Raw genomic sequence first — 19,116 nt, 5'->3', positions numbered from 1 at the left:
TATTTTTGAGACATGGTTTTATTCTGTATCTCAAATTGGTCTCCAGCTTTAGCCTCTCATGTAGTGGATTGATAAAGTGTCTGCCCACTCCAGGCTCTGGATTCTGAGCACTTGAGAGAAAGCTGAGGGAGACAGCTCTCAGTTCTTAGCCTCCCACTCCCCGTGATTCCTCACAACCCTACTCAACCTTCTTTCCACATTGCAGATCTGCTCTGAAATTCCTGCCAATCTTGCTTTTGTCTTTTAAATCTGTGGAACACATTCCTTGCATTATCTGTCTTTGAAAGCACAGCTGTATCATCCATGCATCCCATCCTTCTTGGAGCTTTTATTGATTTTACAATAGGCCACACTCAACATAGGGTCTGTCCTAGAATGCCAACAACTTTTGTGTATGATGAAAACATTTGCTGTGCACAAAGAACTTAGAAATCCAAGGAGGAATTTGTTTGATTAAATTAATGAAACTAGGTGTACAATTACATTTCAAGATGCCCGTTAAGATTTTTTTTAAACAGATTTAATTCACTTTATTTTATTTTTTTTTTTTTGTATAAAAACCCTTATGTGGTGGCCACAGCTGGAGCCTGGGTCCTCTGAACAGACACTCTGGTGTGGGTTTTCACAAGATGGTCAGTGAATTCCTGATAAGGAGATTTGGTGAACACAGTCTCTTTCCAGAGGTCTGGGGTTAGGTAGCTGTAGATCTTGGAGATGGCATCAAAGGTGGCCTTGGCAAAGTTGCCCAGGGTGGCAGTGCAGCCTCTGGATGATGTGTAGCAGTCATTTATACCAGTCATCATCAGTAACTTCTTAGGCACAGGAGCAGAGACAATGCCAGTGCCTCTGGGGGCAGGGATGAGACGCACCAACACAGAGCCACAGTGTTCTGTCACTTTGCACAGAACAGTGTGGGGCTTGCCAATCTTGTTCCCCCAGTAGTCTCTCCACACAGGGACAATGGACAGCTTGGCCAAGATGATGGCCCCTCGGATGGCAGTGGCTACTTCCTTGGAGCACTTAACACCAAGACCACCATGACCATTGTAGTCCCCAATAGCGACCAAAGCCTTGAACCTGGTCTGCTGGCCAGCCCGAGTCTGCTTCTGCACTGGCATGATCTGCTTTCCTGGACGCGCCCAGGAACAAGTCAATGATCTCGGATTCCTTAATGGGAAGGGAGAACAGGTAGATCTCCTCCAGGGACTTGATCTTCATGTTCTTAACCAGGCAGCCCGCTTGGTGACGGGGATCCACTCCTTGTCTTCAGCTTTACCTCCATGAGCCCCGTGGCCTCGACCACGGCCATGGCCTCGACCACGACCGCGGCCCCTACGACCGCTGCCGAATCCTCTGTGGAAGCCTCCGCCGCCTCCTAATCCTGGGCCCCCAGGTCCTCCGGACCCTTCCGCTGTACCCGTTTCGTCTGCCATTTGGTGTTTTCCTGAAGAAGAGGAGGAGGAGGAGGAGGAGGAGGAGGAGGAGGAGGAGGAGGAGGAGGAGGAGGAGAAGCGCCTGTTAAGATTTTTAAGTTTACTTCCTAATAGATTACCTTTTATGATAATAATTGGCCAGGGAGTTGACCGCTTACATGGTCTCTTGACCTCTGTCTGTATACCACCTTGCCTACGATACTCCTTATCAGAGGCCACTGTATAAAGACACAAATGAAGTACTTTTGTTGATAGTTTTATGGAAATTTTGAATGACCGAGTTTACCTCTAACCACTTTTGCATTCTGAGTTTAGTCGAGCCAATGAAGACAAAGATACTCATAAGGCAGGGCCATGCAAGACATAGACATAGACACTGAGGGGTATCGTCCATTCCTCTTGTGGCTCTTCTCTTCCCTTCAGTACGGGTTGGATGGAGATTTCCCCTATGTTTTTCTCTGTTAGAGACTCAAAAGGGAATAATGAGAAGTTATCCCCTTTAGTGATATAACTAAAATTGCCCATCATCTTCAAGATGAGGCATTATTTAGTGGTGCGTTTTAGTTCAACTCACCTATCAAGGAGCGGAAATGAAATTTAGTTCCATAATGTATATATCTTTTGCTGTATCTCCAAGCAATAATCTAGTGCTTGGTTCACAGCTGCCAGTCAGCAAACGTGTTTTGAATGAAGTATTACACTAAACTTAATCTCCTCCCATGAAGCATAAAAGGTCCTAGGGAACACACAGGAACTGGTACATACAGGAATAGAAATGGACTTACTGTGTGACAGGAAAAAGGAGGACAAAGAAGAAAAGCATGTTGCTATGAAAATGTTTGGAACTTTCCATATTATATGCCCAAGCTTAGCAGCCACATTCATAAAATGAAAAGCCCTATAATATATTATATGCCAAAATTTTGATTGCAGGTTGCTCTTCACAGAGGGAAACTAAAATTAGAAAAAAAAATGGACTGGGTTTTGATATGAGAGAAGAATATAGTTTTTAACGACATACTTATGGGAAAAGCAAACCCCAAAGACAGAAGCAACCTCTGCCCTCCTAAGAAACTGGGTGGAGAATGTTTAACTAAATGAGGCTCCCATGCAGATTATAATGGTGGAGAGAAAAAAAAGTAGCGGGATGGGCAGAGTGAAATGACATGTGAAAGGAAATAAATGGTAAAACCTGAAATTGTTTTTGTTCAGAAGAAATGCGTTTGCTTCCCTCCAAGGCTGACAGGTGACCTCAGATGGTGTTTTAGCCTTGCAATGAAATAAATGAAGCATTTTTGTTTTCAATCCTCTCTCTCTCTCTCTCTCTCTCTCTCTCTCTCTCTCTCTCTCTCTCTCTCTCTCTCTCCCCTCCCTCCCCCCTCTCTCCCTCTCCCTCTCTCTCATGCGTGAATATTCTTGTGTATGTATAAATGCATATAGGGGCCAGAAGTTGATGCTGGTGTCTTCCACTATTGCTTTATACCTCACTATTCGAGACATTCCCTGAACATGGCTATCACCAACTAGCAAGACAACTGGTCAGTTGGTCAGTAAGCCTTAAGGATCTCCCTGGTTTTCTTCCCAGTGTGTCTGGCTTTTATGTAGGTACTGGGGATCCCAACTCGAATCCTCATTCATGGGTGACAAGTACTTTATCAGCTGAGCCACTACCCTAGCTTTAAAATGCTTTCTGTTGTTGTTTAAAATCCATTTTTGACAACTCATTACTTCATTTATTCAGAACCCCTGGTGTATGAGACCTTGTCTGAATTAAGTTCATCTATGGGAGGGTGTTAGCCCAGACACATAGCTGTCCTAGTGCACATAGGTAGATTAATGGAGTCCTAGTCTGCATAGCTACTACTCCACAGCTTTGGGTGTCAGATACTTCATTTCATACTTTTTGGTGTTGACACGGCCGTGCTGAGTCACAGTTTCAGTATATCATGTCTATATTGTGCTCAGCTTCCTATGGCAGACAGCAGGCAATAACAGTTAAGTTTCATTGCCTAAGTCTTAATAGATATACAATTAATTATGAAAATTTAAAAATACTTTTCAGTATATTTTTGTGTATGGGCCTGTGTGAGTTTATGTGCACCGTGTATATACAAGAAGCCTGTGGAGGCCAGAAGAGGGTTGGATGCCCTGGAGCTGGAGTTACAAGTTGTTGTAATTTGCCATGTGGGTGTTGGGAACCAAACCTGGTTCCTCTGAAAGAGCATTACGTGTTCTTAACTACTGAGCCATCTTTTCAACCCCTAACTATTCAAATTTAATTGTTGATCTCTGGCTTAAAAACCAGTTTTGGAACATACTATGGAGAAGAAAATCTAATAAGATTTAAAAATTAAGTCTTGAAATACCTTAAGCCAAGGAAGAACCAAGTATCCCTCCAGGCTTAGTGGGGGATATGCTGCTTGGGTGGTAAAGTTCCAGCTCTTCCTGTGCCAGCTTCTGGGTGTTGAGTTTTGGATTCAGACTTCTCATAAAAAGGTCATGTTGGTTTTCATTACCACCGTTACAACTCTGTCTTTAGTTCTTTGATAGAAATTCTCACCTTTTAGTGCACTGTTCATTTAGAGGCCCTGTCTGAAGTTGGTGGTACTAGAACAGGGGCTATTTTCGGGGATGCTATAGCCTGCTGCATAACCAAATACAGGGCACGCAGGCTGTTAAGTGCACAGCTCAACCCAAATTCATCCTACCCTCACCAGACTCGTCCTGGCCGACTGTGCCCTCTTGGTCCCTTTCCTTGGCGCTTGTGCTTCTTCTGTCCTTCTTTCTGTTTGATGCCACTTCCATAAAGTGTTTAAAAATCCCCCGGCCCAGAATCTCTCCAAACCCAACTGCTAGTCCTTACACCTTCTACAGCATCTGAGGTTTAATATCTCTTATAATGTTATTTTTATTATATTAAAATAGACAACATGAAATCTGCTATTCTAATCATTTTAAGTTTTCAACTATTTTAATTGAGTGACTTTAAGTACTCTTATACTGAATGCAAAAAAAAAAAAAAAACAAAAACAAACAACCCACCACTGTCTATCTCTAATACGGTCTTATCATCCTGATCTGTACTTCTTGACTCATTAAACAGTAATTCCTATGGATGGAGAGATGGCTCAGAGGTTATGAGCATATACTACTTTTGTAGAGGACTGGAGTGTGATTGGACAGTCAGATTGCACAGCCCACAACTACCTGTAACTCCAGCTTCAGGGAATCCAACACCTTATTCTGGCATTTGGGGTTATCTGCACTCATGTGAATCCCCTCTACACATACACATAATTAAAATAAAAATAAAGTGTTGCACCACTGTTCAGTTTAAGCAACTAAAATGGTGCCATTGGACACAGAGACATTGCCAAAGGATGCGAACTTCAACTTTACTTGGAATTTCCACCATCTAGCACATACCAATATCCACATTTTACTTGGCGAAAATATTTTAGTGCTTTCCATGTGCCAGGACATGGTGCCATGTGCTGATGCACAATGAGGAAGAATAATGTATACAGTGATATACACAGGGTCTCAGTATTTGCGATCAAGACAGAGAAGAAACGACATGGGAGGAATACAGAAAATAAGGATTCCCCATTTCGTGACTAAGGTGAAAAGTATTGTGACAGAATTGCTAAAGTATATTCTTCGGAGAAGAGGAAACCATTGCCGAGACAAAGCATGTGTGATCTACATGTGCCAGGGAAGAAGGAAGTGGCTGTATGAAGTGCTGGGGAAGAACCTTCCAGGCGTGGCAGCAATGTTAACAAAGGTCTCGAGAGAACACCAAGGGCTCTCACAGGGTTAAAGAGATGCCTCTGAGGCAGGGCTAGAGGGAGGAAGAGTTAGTGGTCCCCAGTGAGACTAAGAGGATAGGGGAGTTATCTACTGAAATGTTATTCAAAGTAAAGTAAAAAGATACTATGTATCCTAACAAGCAGCAAACATATTTAGAATTTTTCATGGTTTTCTTTTCTGGCTGTGTACATAGAATTAGTTAACTGAAGAGTGTAGATGGAGTGTTAGTTCATAAAGATGATTCTGACACCCCAAAGGAGAAAGATCGTGAGAATTGGATAGATTTGAGGCTTCACTTTAAAGATAAAACAAATGGACTTCATTTTGGATTGTCACCAGGGGTCAAGGGACCCACATAGTCATTGATGAGTAACATTGGGACAAGAAAATTAGAAAATACATGCCTTTTTTTTTTTTTTTTTTTTTTTTAAAGTCATATGTCAGTCTTGAGCTAGACACTTCGTTGTCATGGAAATGAATGATCCTGTTTTCATACACAGATGTTTATTCTGGGCTGGCATAGGTGCTTACATGTTTTAATAACCAGAATATAAGAGGTATAAATGAATGCTGTATTGAGGCTCAGCATATATATATATATATATATATTGAAAGCAATAATCCCATTTGGTAGATTAGGTAGGAAGTAGAAGTCTGATGGAAGTAAAAGTCTTAAATGAACAGATGCAAAGAACACAAAGTCCTAGCAATATGGGAAGCTAATTTGTCTAGGCAGAGGTATGTGAAGACAGGGAGACAGCCTGAGCAGCTGCAGAGCTATGAGCCTGCATTAGCAGAAGTCCTGCAGGAACTGGCTTCTGTACCCTTAGAGTTTTGATGTTTTAAAATTCACAAATGGCTTTTTTTTTTCTTGATTCAGCCATCATTGTGAAATGATGATGGCATCTGGTGTTGGTCTCATATAGAATAGAGATGGGCTACTGCAGTTGTGATGGTCTTAAAGAACAAAGAACTGTATTGATTTCGCTTCAAATGGAAAGCCACACTAAGATTGAGCCTTGGAGGGAGTGCTTGTTTGTTTTTAGAGCCACGTGCAATGCTATTCTTCTATCTCTCAATATTCAGTGGATAGAAGTCAGAGCACACTTCTATCCATCTATCAGCACAGACAGCATAGAATTCAAGTTAAGAGGCTTGGATATTCATCTCTACTTTGACTTTATGTTTTCTAAATTGCTTACAAAACTATTTCTAAGAAAACAAAACAAACACTTGCTATCAAGATTTCTCTCTGAATCAATGATATGATTTGGTAAAGCCTGCAAATCCTGACTATTTATTTTGTGCTTTAATAGACATCACTAGAATGGATAAATAGCCAAAGGGGGCTTTTGATTTGACTTACTCAGTATTATATTATTATTGGATGGTAATGCCAGAAAAATTCTTATATCAGAACAAATATATGAGCTTAACTTGATATGCCATGCATGACCCATTAAATGTACATGGCATACAAGCATAAAGAAAATCATAATGACTTTGAAATATGCTTGAAACTTGGAGTTGGGAAGATCAACTGTCATGAGATTGACTAAGAGACTCTGGGAATCTGGTAGCGATGACAAGGCACTGTTACTGTTAAGAACAGCTGAGAGAAAAACTTAAAAATACACTGTTGTCCTAAGTAATTCAGTCAAGAATTCTCTCTATTGTACTAAGTATCCTTCTGAAGTTTCTGGTTTCAATCCAGTTCCCACCATATGAGATAAAAGTTATGACAAGCTTAAACATTTTCTTTTATTTGCCTCCACTTTACTGCAAAAAAAATCTACTGAAACTTAGGAAAGTCAGTCTTCATTGTAAAGGGCCAACGCTTAGCTAGGATTTATATAAACAGAAGGTGTTAATTTTTGTAAAAAGTAAAGCCTTGAGGCTAGGCAGGCAATTGTGGTGGATATCACCAGATTAGAGAAAGGTCCAGATAATTACCAGTGTCTACTTCCAACTCTTGACAAATCTGGTATTTTGCAATCTATCTAGAGACTAACTACAGCCTGTCCCAGTATCTTCAGTAACAATTAGACAAACACCCAGTGGCTCAATATCCAGTCAACAGTTGCCCAGTGCTGACCCAGGCTCAGCTTCAAAACCTATTCACACCTGAAACATTTTTTATTTCATAGATTTATTTGTTTGTTTTAATTACAGTATCATACACATATACAATAAATTTAGTCAAATTCACTCCTCCATTCCCTTCCCTCTTCCCACTCTTTCTGTCTAGAACCTTTCTTGAGAAGTTTCCCTTCTACCTTCATGTCCTCTTTTTGTGTGTGGCTCACAGACTCCCTCTGCGTTACTCCCTCTGCGTGGGTGGGAGCTTAGTGAGCAAGGGCAAAGGGCAGCGTATCTGTAGCTACACCACTGAAGAATAGAAAGACCACACATGTAAAAGATTCTTATGGGTAGTTCTTCTGAGTAGAAAATTTAGTTTTGGAGAAGACAATGTTCTTACATGCTTTTAAAATTCTTAACAGAGAGTATGCATAACCATAAAAATATCCAGAAAGCATACAATTTTATGTATAACTATAAGAGAGGAAATTATATCTAGGCCCTATGTGCATCTTCTATCTTGTGAGAGATCAAGGAATTGTAAACTAAACTAAAGAGATGACTTTTTTTTTCTGAGTCAATAGTTTTTATTATCAATAACATATCTTGAGTCCTACTGGTCATTTGCTATTCTTTCTGATGTATATTTTTTCTTTTATTGAAAAACAGATTCTTTCATATCATATATTGTGATTGAGTTTTCCTCACCTAGCTCTTCCTAATGCCTTTCCACCTCCCCGCCCATCAGGATTCATACTCTTTCTGTCTCTCATTAGAAAACAAACAGGCATCTGAAGAAGTGATGTATATTTAGAGGGAGAGCTATTTTTAAAGAAAAGTTTTTTAATATTGGTCATAGACTAATAAAGTATTGTGATTAAGCTGTCTTTGAAACCATTTATTTCTGGGTGAGGTATTAAACCAAATCATCCCTTATTTTTTCCCAAAGTTGTCTTGGTGAGGAGGTCCACAAACACCTTCTACTTTTTGTTGTTCTGCTGTGGGATGGTCTGTATGTCAAATTGCTCTGATTGGTCAATAAATAAAACACTGATTGGCCAGTGGCCAGGCAGGAAGTAGGTGGGACAAGGAGAGAGGAGAGTTCTGAGAAGCAGAAGGCTGAGGCAGAGAAACTGCCAGCTGCCACCATGACAAGCCGCATGTGAAGACACCGGTAAGCCACAAGCCATGTGGCAAGGTATAGATTTATGGAAATGGATTAATTTAAGCTATAAGAACAGTTAGCAAGAAGCCTGCCACGGCCATACAGTTTGTAAGCAATATAAGTCTCTGTGTTTACTTGGTTGGGTCTGGCGGGTGACAGAGATTTGTCCTAACTGTGGGCCAGGCAGGAAAACTCTAGCTACAGTTGTTCCCCTGAGGAACATGGAAACCCAATTGTGTTTGGATGTGCAGGTCAGGGAATACTTTTATGTAGTTTGGAGTTTTGTTACCTTTCTGTTAGGTTAATAATTACCTGACATAATCTACCCATGAAGAGAAAGAATTTATTTTGATGCATAGTTTTGGAGGTTCGTGGTAAGAGATCTCAACTGCTTTAGGTCTAATATATCATGGGAGTGAACATATGGAAGAACAAACTGTTTACTTCATGGCTGGGATGAAGACAAACAAGAGAAGTAGTGAGTGTTTCAGTATCCCTTTAAAGGCCATACCACCCCAGTAGCCATTCAACTATGATTTCTGTACAGGAAAAGAAATAATCAATGATGATCAATACCTAGAATATATATATGTATATATATATATCATAAGACAAGTAACCAAATGAATAAACAAATGTCTTGAACACATGATTCTTCAAAGAAATAGAAGTGATGAGATATGAAAAATGCTCTACATTCTTAGCCAGCAGGCAAATGCAAGTCAAAAGTTATACTGAGATTTTCACAGATATTTAGTGAGTGTGGTAACTATCAACAAATGACAACAAGCCCAGAGTAACAAACATGGTATAGATGTGGGCAAAAATGGAATACAGTATGCAAGTATAAATGAGCCCAGGAACTGCAGAGAGCAGTACACATGTTTCTCCAATGTTCAATGTAGAACCACAATCAAATTCAACATATGATACCACACCTGGGCATATAGCTGAAGGAAATTAAATCAGTATACATAATCAAATCTGCATATCCTTGTTTATTGTACCACTATTCAAAAACAGCCAACTTATTGAATAAGCCAAAGTGCCTGTTAACAAAGGAAGCAATAATGAAAATATAGCATATATACAAAATAGACAGTTATTCAGTCATAGAAAAAAGGTCACATTATCTGTAGGAAAATGAATGAAACAGAATTTACCATATTAAACAGAATAAACCAGACACAGAGACACAGTTATTGCATGGTATTGTGTGCCACTAGTCCTGGGGAGATGTAAACAAATGTAAAGGAAACCACTGAACAAAGTTAAGGATACTACTGAAGTCCAACCTGGTAAAACAATACATTTTACTAGGGGTTACTTACAGGAGCAAAAAGAAGTCAAAGACCACCGTGTCATCAAAGCCAACCTCAACATGGGTGACAGAGCATGAAAATTGGAAACCTAGAGTGCACTGCACAGCCTGTAGGTAACTCAACAAGTTAGTGTCTCTGCCAGCCAGTTTGGCTGGTCTGAGCCTCTTCCAGATGGTTTGGCTTGTATGAGAGTATTCTGTGCATCTCAGGAGGCTGAGAGTGTCTCTCAGCAAGCCTTACTGTTTATATATGCTTGAAGGATAGATCTAGTGAATCTGCTCAGTTTGGGGGACTTCCTTAAACCTTTGAGTTGTTTTCTTCCTGAGTTCAATGAGCTTCCCTACAGAACAGAATATTTCACCTCCTTGGGAACAACCTGGTTTTTTAGGAGCTTCCCTCTAAGATAAGATGTTTTATCTCAGAGGAAATTACCAATCATTGCATGATTGCTTTTATACATAGAAGTTGGAATTAAAAACTAATGCTTACCTGCAAGTAGAGAAAGACTAATAGGAAAGGCAAGAGGTACAGGAAGAGAGGGAACATCAGGGTAGAGGGTTGAGAACTCTGGCTGTGAACAAATCAGGTTATACACATGTATGGAAGCACCACAGTGAACATATATAATAGTATTACTAATTGCAATAATAACAAGCAAATGATTCAATAAATAAAAAAAGTAATGGAACACTATTATAGGAGCTTAATCTATTCAATTAGTAAGCAAGGGATCATTGGCAACTGACTGTGCAGGCAGTATGCTGAGGATTCAGCATGAATCAAGTGAACAGAGTCCTTGCCTTGAGACAAGGAAATAGTATTTTTAAATATATAGTTTTAAGTATTACATGAGAAAAGTACCTCATGGCTTAGAGAGACTGGGGGGCATCTAACTGTGACTCAGAGTCAACACAGGTGTCACAGAAAAAGATCCAAGTTGAGACCAACAGATACGTAGGAAATAACCAGAGCTTTGGGTCCAGAACATTTGTGTGAGGCCTGGAAGCAAGATCATGGAAAGACAAGCCTTACTAAGGGATACAGATTGTATTCAGGGCAGGAACTTGCAAGTAAACAGAAAACACAAATGGGGTTATTAAAGATCTCCACTGGACAGTGTAGCAGTGAACAACCCAAGTGTTTCAAACATGGCCTCATGGGTCATTTCAAAGAACACTTGTGCTAGCACTTCCCTCTGAAAGGATCAGAGCCCCAAGGGGGTGGTTTATATGTGTGTTTTAATTTGGTGTGGGATTCGGGCTCAGATGTTTCAACTTATCTGAAGTCAAATGTCAATTGAAAATTACTGTTTACAGAGTAAAGTGCCTTTTTAGTTGGGATGTTTTCCCTCACTACTTTGCCTTAGAAAGTACCGTAATCTTGGGTCTCTATTTAGATATCCTGTAGTGGATTATGCTCCTCATTTAGAATGTGAGCGGGTGGGTCCTCCTGACCCCATGGAAGATGAATGCTTAGAATGTTTGTTGTTATCACAAAACCTATTTCAGAGATGCACATTTCTTGTCCCAAAATACCTTTAATTTATTCGTTAACATCCAGGAAACACATCTCATCAAAATACTACTGTGTCTTAATACCTGCTTGTCTCTACTTTATCAGAGCAGGATTCAGTGGAGAGGTAGTCTTTCTTCAGTTTAAAGAGGAAAGCCTAAGACATGTGGGACTGGGAGGTATCACATAGAACTCACCAAGGCCCAAATCCTGGAGGTTTCAAGTGGGAAGAAATAAGATCAAGTTTGGCTCATTGCAGAGGACCAATACCTCTAAGGCTGTCAGGTGTACTAGAAGTCAGCTCCCATTTAGACTTCTGGTTAAGGTGGTTTACAGAAGTGGCTTCCATGGCAAGAGCTGTCTGATTTTCCTGGGATAGGTCATGAAGTTCTCTGTTCACAGATAATAGTCTCATCCTGAGTGTTTGATGGATCACTGGGCTTTCTTTCAGGGTATGATTTTGTTATGTTGTGGTATTTTCCTCTTCAGAGGTATATTATATTTCTGATTCAGAAGAAATTTTCTGTGGAAAAAATTATGTCCCATGAAAATCAAGGTTTTCCTAACAACCTGCCCTTTGTCTTCTTTATTTTCCATATTGACATTCTTTGATGCAGGGTGTCATTACTCTGGGACTGAAGCTGTGTCTTTGGCTGCAGGTACTTAACAAAAGAGATTAGCTCATAATTTAAGAATGAATACAAGTTTTACAAGGATTACATTGTTGACTGATGGAATATTTTAGAAATTGGACCTTGAACTACCAAGCCAATGACAAAAAGAAACCCATGCCAACAAAACAGAACAACAAAATAGCCATTGCTGTCTCTGTCTACCATATCCCAGCATAAGACAATACTTATGCTTTGGCAGTTGTTTAACCTTTGGACTATATTGTCTTTATCATCATTTTACCTTCAAAAATGTTAGATTTAAAATTAAGCAATAAATGGCTATAAATGAACATCATGATTTTAGGCAAAATAAGACATTGGACAAATACCAAATATTGCACATTTTCTCCCATATATGCATCCTAGATTTCATGAATATGTGTATTTTTGTATGTATGTATGTTTATATGTGTCTGTGTCTGTGTATATGTATGATATATGAAATATGAAAGGAGAAATGAAACTTTCTGGAGAAAGAAAATCAAGGTGGAGAAAGGAGAGGATTGGGTGTGTAAATATGGAAATATGGTCAAAGTACTCGACTCACTTGAATGAACATATCCTTATGAAATTCTGCACTCTATACAATGAATGAATGTCAATAAAAATGCATCATTTGGGTAGTTTTAAGTCTGTATTCATGGGGTGCTGGACAATGAATATACAGTTATCCTAAAAAGATAAGGGGAAAAAATAGAAGAAAGAATGGAAGGAGGGAGGGATAGAGGCCTGTTTTATAGTGTTTGACAATTCCCAAGGTATAAATTGTCACAAAGATGTCATGTTTCAAACAACCAGTGAAGCATTATTATCTGTAGTTTTGAGGAAAACACACACATGATGGCTATTGCAAGAGAGTGGGATTGGCACTAAGATGCTGTGGGTTATATGTTCTCATGCCTCAAATCAGGCAGTGTAGTTCAAAGTTACGGGCCTAGGTTTTATAGAAGTACATATATGTGATTCTCTCTCTTCTTCCCTCTATCTCCCTTTCCTTATCTTTTTTGTAGACTTAAAAAATTAAATTAACATAATATAGGACATATAAAGACAAATCAGTCTGCTAAATATGGATAATAGGAAAGATATCAGTCTCTATGCTGGATAGTTTTTTTTTTTTTTTTTTTTATCAAGTTGATACAAGCTAAGGTCATCTTAGAGGAGGGAACCTCAATTAAGAAAATGCCTCCATAACATCTGGCTGTAGGCAAGCCTGTAGGGCATTTTCTTAATTAGTAATTGATGAGAAGGGCCCAGCCCATTATGGGTAGTGATGTCCCTGGGCTTGTGGTCCCAGATTCTATAAGAAAGCAGGCTGAGCAAGCCATGAGGAGCAAGCCAGTAAGCATCACTCCTCCAGGGCCTCTGCCTCAGCTCCTGCCTCCAGCCCTCTTTGAGTTTCTCTGCTGACTTCCTTAAGTGATGAACAGTGGTGTAAGAAGCCTAAGACAAATCATTTCCTCCCCAAGTTGTTTTGGTCATAGTGTTTTGTCGCAGCTAGGAAATCCTTAACTAAGATAATCTTTAGCCTTAAAATTTGCTTTCTGATTTGAGATATATAAAGCTGTGACATCATAAATCATCAAACAATGAGATGATGTAAAATTTGGGAAAATATAGTTATATTACAAAGAGATAAAGGATAATCAATTATCATAGAGTCAATGAATTATCTGATAAGAAGTGAGTTTGAAAAATTCTCCAGGCAGGCTTTCTCAGGAAGGATATTGGAGAGACTTGGTGTAGTCATGCTGTTGGGATATGTGGCATCTTCTGCGAAAGTGTGGGCATGAGACAGAGTCCATCTTTGGAAGCAGTGAACACCTCGGCAGGAGACCTTCTGCACAGTGTTTCACTAACAATGTTGATTGTACTGGGAGGTCTTGTGTGTCAGACCCTGTGCCCAGCTCTGTGGAGATTATTAACTCACTGAAGCCTTCCTGGAAGTCTGTGATAGCTTGCTTGGGAGTGCTCCATGTGACAACAAACTTCTTAAACAAGAACACTGAGTCTTAAATGTTTGAGCAAGTGACTTCGGTGTACTTGCTTGGCATACAGTGGAGCTGGGATTTAGATTCAGGTTTGCCTGCTCCCAAAGCTCAAGCATGATAGGGAGTACGTCACTAAATCAGGGGGTTCTTAGTTCAACATCATCAAGTGTAGACACCGAGAGAAGAGTTAGCAAGTTGACCTGCAGGGTAACAGCATATGGAAAAAATCAGTAACTGGCCTCCAACTGCTTCATCAGAAGTAAATGCTCAGCCTGGGGATATTACTTAGTGATAGGACGGTTGCCTGTCATGTGCAAGGTCCTGGATTCAAGCCCAGCCCAGCAAAGAACAAAAAAAGTTCAAACGCTCTATCCTTTGTCTCGTGACGCTTTTTGATTTATGAGCTCATGTCTGGCTAGCTGGGAAACTATGTGCACAAAGGTCAAATGGTATGAAAGTTGGAGATAACATCCTGTGAATAAGGTAAGTTAGAGATAACTTTAAACCCTGACCACACTTAATTAGAATTACATAATATTATCAGTCTACAGTTTCTTCAAAATCTTTTTTTGAATTGCATTTAATAAAGTTAATAAATGAGGTAAAACATGTCAAGAAATGCTTTTTTCCCTGTTCCTCTTTGTGGTGCTTATTGACAATGCCCCAGTATTTATGTTTAGTTGTGTTGACAAGCTCTCCAATTCTCTAGAAGACTTTGGGGTGTCCATCTACTTCCTGAAACTTTAAATCACTTCTGGAAAAGAAAAATACGTTCTTTGGGATAAACAAAAATTCCCTGGCCTTCACTCATTTCTCCTAGACAGTATACAAAGAAAGCTATTGTATTTTTGATGAAATTTCTCTGGAAATGAAAAAATGACTTTAAGTCAACAAAGACTATATGGGGTTTAAGATAGTTACCTTGTATCACAATCATGAAGGATATTGCCAAATAATGTTTTATAAAGTAGCTACTATGCCTATCTATGAATACCACTGAAGTGTAAAGGAAGCTATTTCCACTCACCTTCTGAACAAAAGTGAACAGCATTAAATTGCTTTGCTCAAATAATCCACCCATGTTTCACACTTATCCTCTCCACTCAGACTTCTAAACCCCTTTACTATGCAATATTTTTTAAGAAAAAGTTTCTGCAGAATCAACTGTTTAAAATTTGATTTTTCCCACTACCCTTTCTCCTCTATTTTTTGGTGACTGATTATAGGATTACTTGAAAACTTAATTTTAAGTTTGTAAAGGTAGTCTCTAGTTTGTGGGGAAAGAGTTAGTTACTTTTAATATCCCTGGTCATGGATTTTTCTAATCTCTCTGGTTAGCTTCATCAGGGGTCCCATCAGAGTGGGATAGTTGACCTCTTACTGTACAGGTTAGAAAAGAGTCAAAGAATTTTCTGGAATGATATCTGGGTGTTAATATTTTAAGTAGCATAATGAATGGGTAAAGGATTTTCTCAAAATTGAGGACTTGTTCATAAAAGCCAACACTTACATGCTTCAGAGCTTAACATGAGCAAACAAAAAGCTGTTTGGGCCACACTTGGCAGTCAGGCTGGTTTATGTACAACTGTGTTTCATTTTATACTAGCTTTATTTTTTCACATTCTAGTGACCAGCTTTCAGTGCGGGTTGCTGAGCGTCCTCCGAATGCTCCACTGTATGAGCCCCAGAGGGGCCAGCTGTGAAGCTTCACCAGCTGTCTTGACACTGCATAGGATAAATTACTCATGTGTGTGGTAGTGGCGGTGGTGTGTGTACGTCTGTGTAGCAGAATCACAGCCCTATGATAGATCAAGACTATTCATATACTGTAAATCAATGGAATAAAGCATCCTTGGCCCTACTTACTAAAGTTTCTTCTTTTTTTTCTCCTTCTTTGCCCAGATCCCCATTGCCTCCCTCCAAACACATACCCAATGTTAAAAGTGAGAGTCACTTCACAGAAAGACAAATGGAGTGTCTAGCACAGCACTCACTAGATGAGTCTCCCCGTGTCTGTATCTCAGCCGCCATCCTCTCTTGGTGTTACAACACGTCAACACTCTTAGTGATGATAGCTTAGAGATTACAGTCCTATCACTGTTGCCACTTCCTTCGTCTTCAAGACAATGAGGTCTCTATAGGAGATGACGGTTACTTGGGCAACCAAGTGGTTAGGCCTTGCTGACAAACTTTCCTTTTCATGCTGGGGACTCTTTCGAGGAGCTTATGAAAGGGAACAAGTAACTGCCTCTCTTCCCGGTGTCTTTAATAACAGGGCAGAATCATCTGAAGCTGTCAGGAACTGCTCCGATGTCAAGCAGCCATGTGCCTTTACTGGGACTTAATCTGGACCTGGCTTTTGCTCTTGCTGGCTGGTTCTTTTATATGGTTTCCTCATGCAGGTGCTCCAGCTACATGTTTGAACAGGAATGACAAGTTCGTTTATCTCCTGAGGTTGGCATCTTTTGCAAGTAAGATGCAGGGCAATTGGTTGGTAGAGAGGTGTATATATATATATATATGCCTCTACTGGTCTGACCTCTGTAATTGCCTTGTTCAGTGGTCTTGTCCAAGCCGCCTGCTTCAACCCTCAGCATTTGCTTTCCTTTTGGTGGAGGAGAAAAACAATTAGGGGATCAATTTTTCAGGTGGAAGGAATATTGCAGAACTGTTCCCAAACATTCTAGAACACTGAAAGGAAGGGCACTGAGCTTAGAAGACACTGTCAATTCCAGGGAGTGTGAGACACTAACAGTCTCAGAAGGTTTCGACAAAAACAAACAAACAAACAAACAAACAAACAAACAAAAAACCAAGTAATGAATGAGTCATTGGGATACAGCAGAGAGAGACATAAGAATGCTTTTAATTAACCCAGTGCCACAGAGGAGTTAAAAACAAAATCAGCCAACTCATTCTTCAGTACCTGGTGTGACTAGCAGCAGGTTTGAAACACAACACACTTACAGATGTGGGCACGTGGGTTATTCATGTGTTGTACAGCCTGTGGGAACATGTCAGTTAAATGAAAATGGCTTGACTGTATGAGCTAATATATGTAACCACACAGTATGGGCCATAAACAGGAGTCTTACTCAAATACACAGAAGAATTCATTGCTGTGCTTTTCAAAATTGGACTTTTAACTGTCTTAGCACCTCCGGATTTTAAGCAAAAGCTCTGACATTTTTACAAGATTTCCCTGCATATTTGCATTTTCTTCTGTTCAGTATGGGGAGCCAGGAAGGAAAAAGTTTTCATTTACAAAGTAGGATTCTGTCAGATTAAGGCAGCCTTCAGTTCCAGTCACCTTGGCTCTTCATGGGAGGGTGTTGCTTCTGGGTGTCTGAAGTGTAAATTCGGGAACTCTAGCTTTAACCTTTAGCGCTGATTTCTAAGGTAACCTGAATCCAAAACACAGACGACATCATAAATCAGAATTAACACCTTGAAAGTGTTTCTGGGAGCCAAATGGGGGCCCTCCGTGCTCCCATAGTACTGCTGATGTCACCCTGTTAACCAGTTTCCTGGACAGACAGAGCTCCAGCTCTCTCACCAGCTAGGGTTTCTTTCTGGTGACCTTGCACAGCTCTCCTGAAGACCTGGATGTAGGGCACCTCACTGCCGTCCAGCTGAGAAATGAGGCAGTCATATTCTCCATGGCTACCACAGAGCACATTTCTTTCTTCTCCAACTAGATGAGCTAGCAGTACTCAGGTCAGCCTGTGTTTGTGGCCTTCTTCTGGCGGTCTTCCCATGCCAAGAATGCACAATGAAGCACTCAACAACATTGGTCCCAGCCCAGATGAATTTGGTTTGCTCTGATGAGGCTATGGATTAGCTTTTAGGATTCAGGTCAGAGACAATGAGACAAAGATGACAGAGAGGAAACAGGTTTATGTTTGTCTGTTTTTGTTTTTCCTTGAGTTTCTGGCTCTTGTTTGTTTTAGCTTTAATTTTTGATACCTGTCAAAAGAAGGGAGCTATCGTTAGTGGAGTGACTAGTGGAAAAATTAAGGAGTCAGAGAGCCAAGGAAATTTGAATATTTAGTGGACTTTGTCACTGGGTAGTTAGGCTGTGGTGTGTGTGTGTGTGTGTGTGTGTGTGTGTGTGTGTGTGTAAAATGTATTGACTTAATAGTCCAAGAGGCAAAGTGAGTTAACAGCTCTGCACATTTATCTTTATCTTTTACATGATAAACTTGCTGGGTAACATAAATGAAGGTTTCAAGGAAACCAGTTTGGCAGGGCCACATTAATATTTAAGAGTTGATTAACACAATATCCTGCTTGGTTTTAGTCTGAAGGAACTTGGAAAAATTTCAAAAATGGTTAAACGATATAAAGTAAACACTTGGCTGCATTCTCTTGACCCCAGCTTCCAAAGTTTGTCACAGGATGACCCAAAGAACTTTGTCCTTCTTTGATAAAAATTTCCCAATTTTATCTAGAATTCCAAAGTTAAAAGACCCATCCTTGTCTCGTTTGTGGGGTTACCAATGTCTCTGGCACTTGCCAAGCATAGTCAGGGAGTTCATTGGCTGAACCCAATCAGAGATTAGCACAGCCACTTGGAACTGGGAAGTGAAACAACATCAGAGACTTACTGTAAAGACCTTAGGAGGCAAAATAGCACTCACTCCTTGGCAACACGTGGCCTTTTCCTGGATCCCTTTAAGAGGAAGTTGTAGCCTGGAACATTATACATACCATGGGGTGTTTCCACAGCCTCTGTACTCATGCTGGGCTCTCACAGGAATTCACTCAGTAATCAGGTCTTGGGGGGAAAGATAGACAGGAAGAGGGATAATCATAAAGAAAGCCAAGTTCACAAAATCCCTGAGAGATTTTAACTTCGTCCATGGCCAAACCCACAGAAGCTGAAGTCATGCCGCACGCTGCCTAGCATGTGTGTTCTGTAATTCCCAGCACTGACTCACTTGCTCAGTCATAAACAGTCTTTGGACTTTAATGTCCCCACCTGCAAAACAGGGATAATAGCACCAGTCACGTGGATGATGAAGAGAGAGAGCTGTTTCTAAAGGACTTTGACCTGGCTCCCAAGTGGAATTCTTATATCTTTATGGTCTTAGTAGTAGTGTTGGGTAAAGAAACACAGGGACAATCCAG

The 19,116-nt window shown here is 40.1% G+C and overlaps 1 pseudogene; it reads right to left on the bottom strand.

The window, feature by feature from the left end:
• Window positions 1-563: 563 nt before the first annotated feature.
• LOC114697269 lies at window positions 564-1,433 on the bottom strand (annotated as a pseudogene).
• Window positions 1,434-19,116: the final 17,683 nt, after the last annotated feature.

The sequence above is a fragment of the Peromyscus leucopus genome, chromosome 7 (assembly GCF_004664715.2).
Source record: "Peromyscus leucopus breed LL Stock chromosome 7, UCI_PerLeu_2.1, whole genome shotgun sequence".
NCBI lineage: Eukaryota > Metazoa > Chordata > Mammalia > Rodentia > Cricetidae > Peromyscus > Peromyscus leucopus.
The sequence above is the reverse complement of the archived record's forward strand: the minus strand, read 5'-3'. Positions and strand labels throughout refer to the sequence as shown.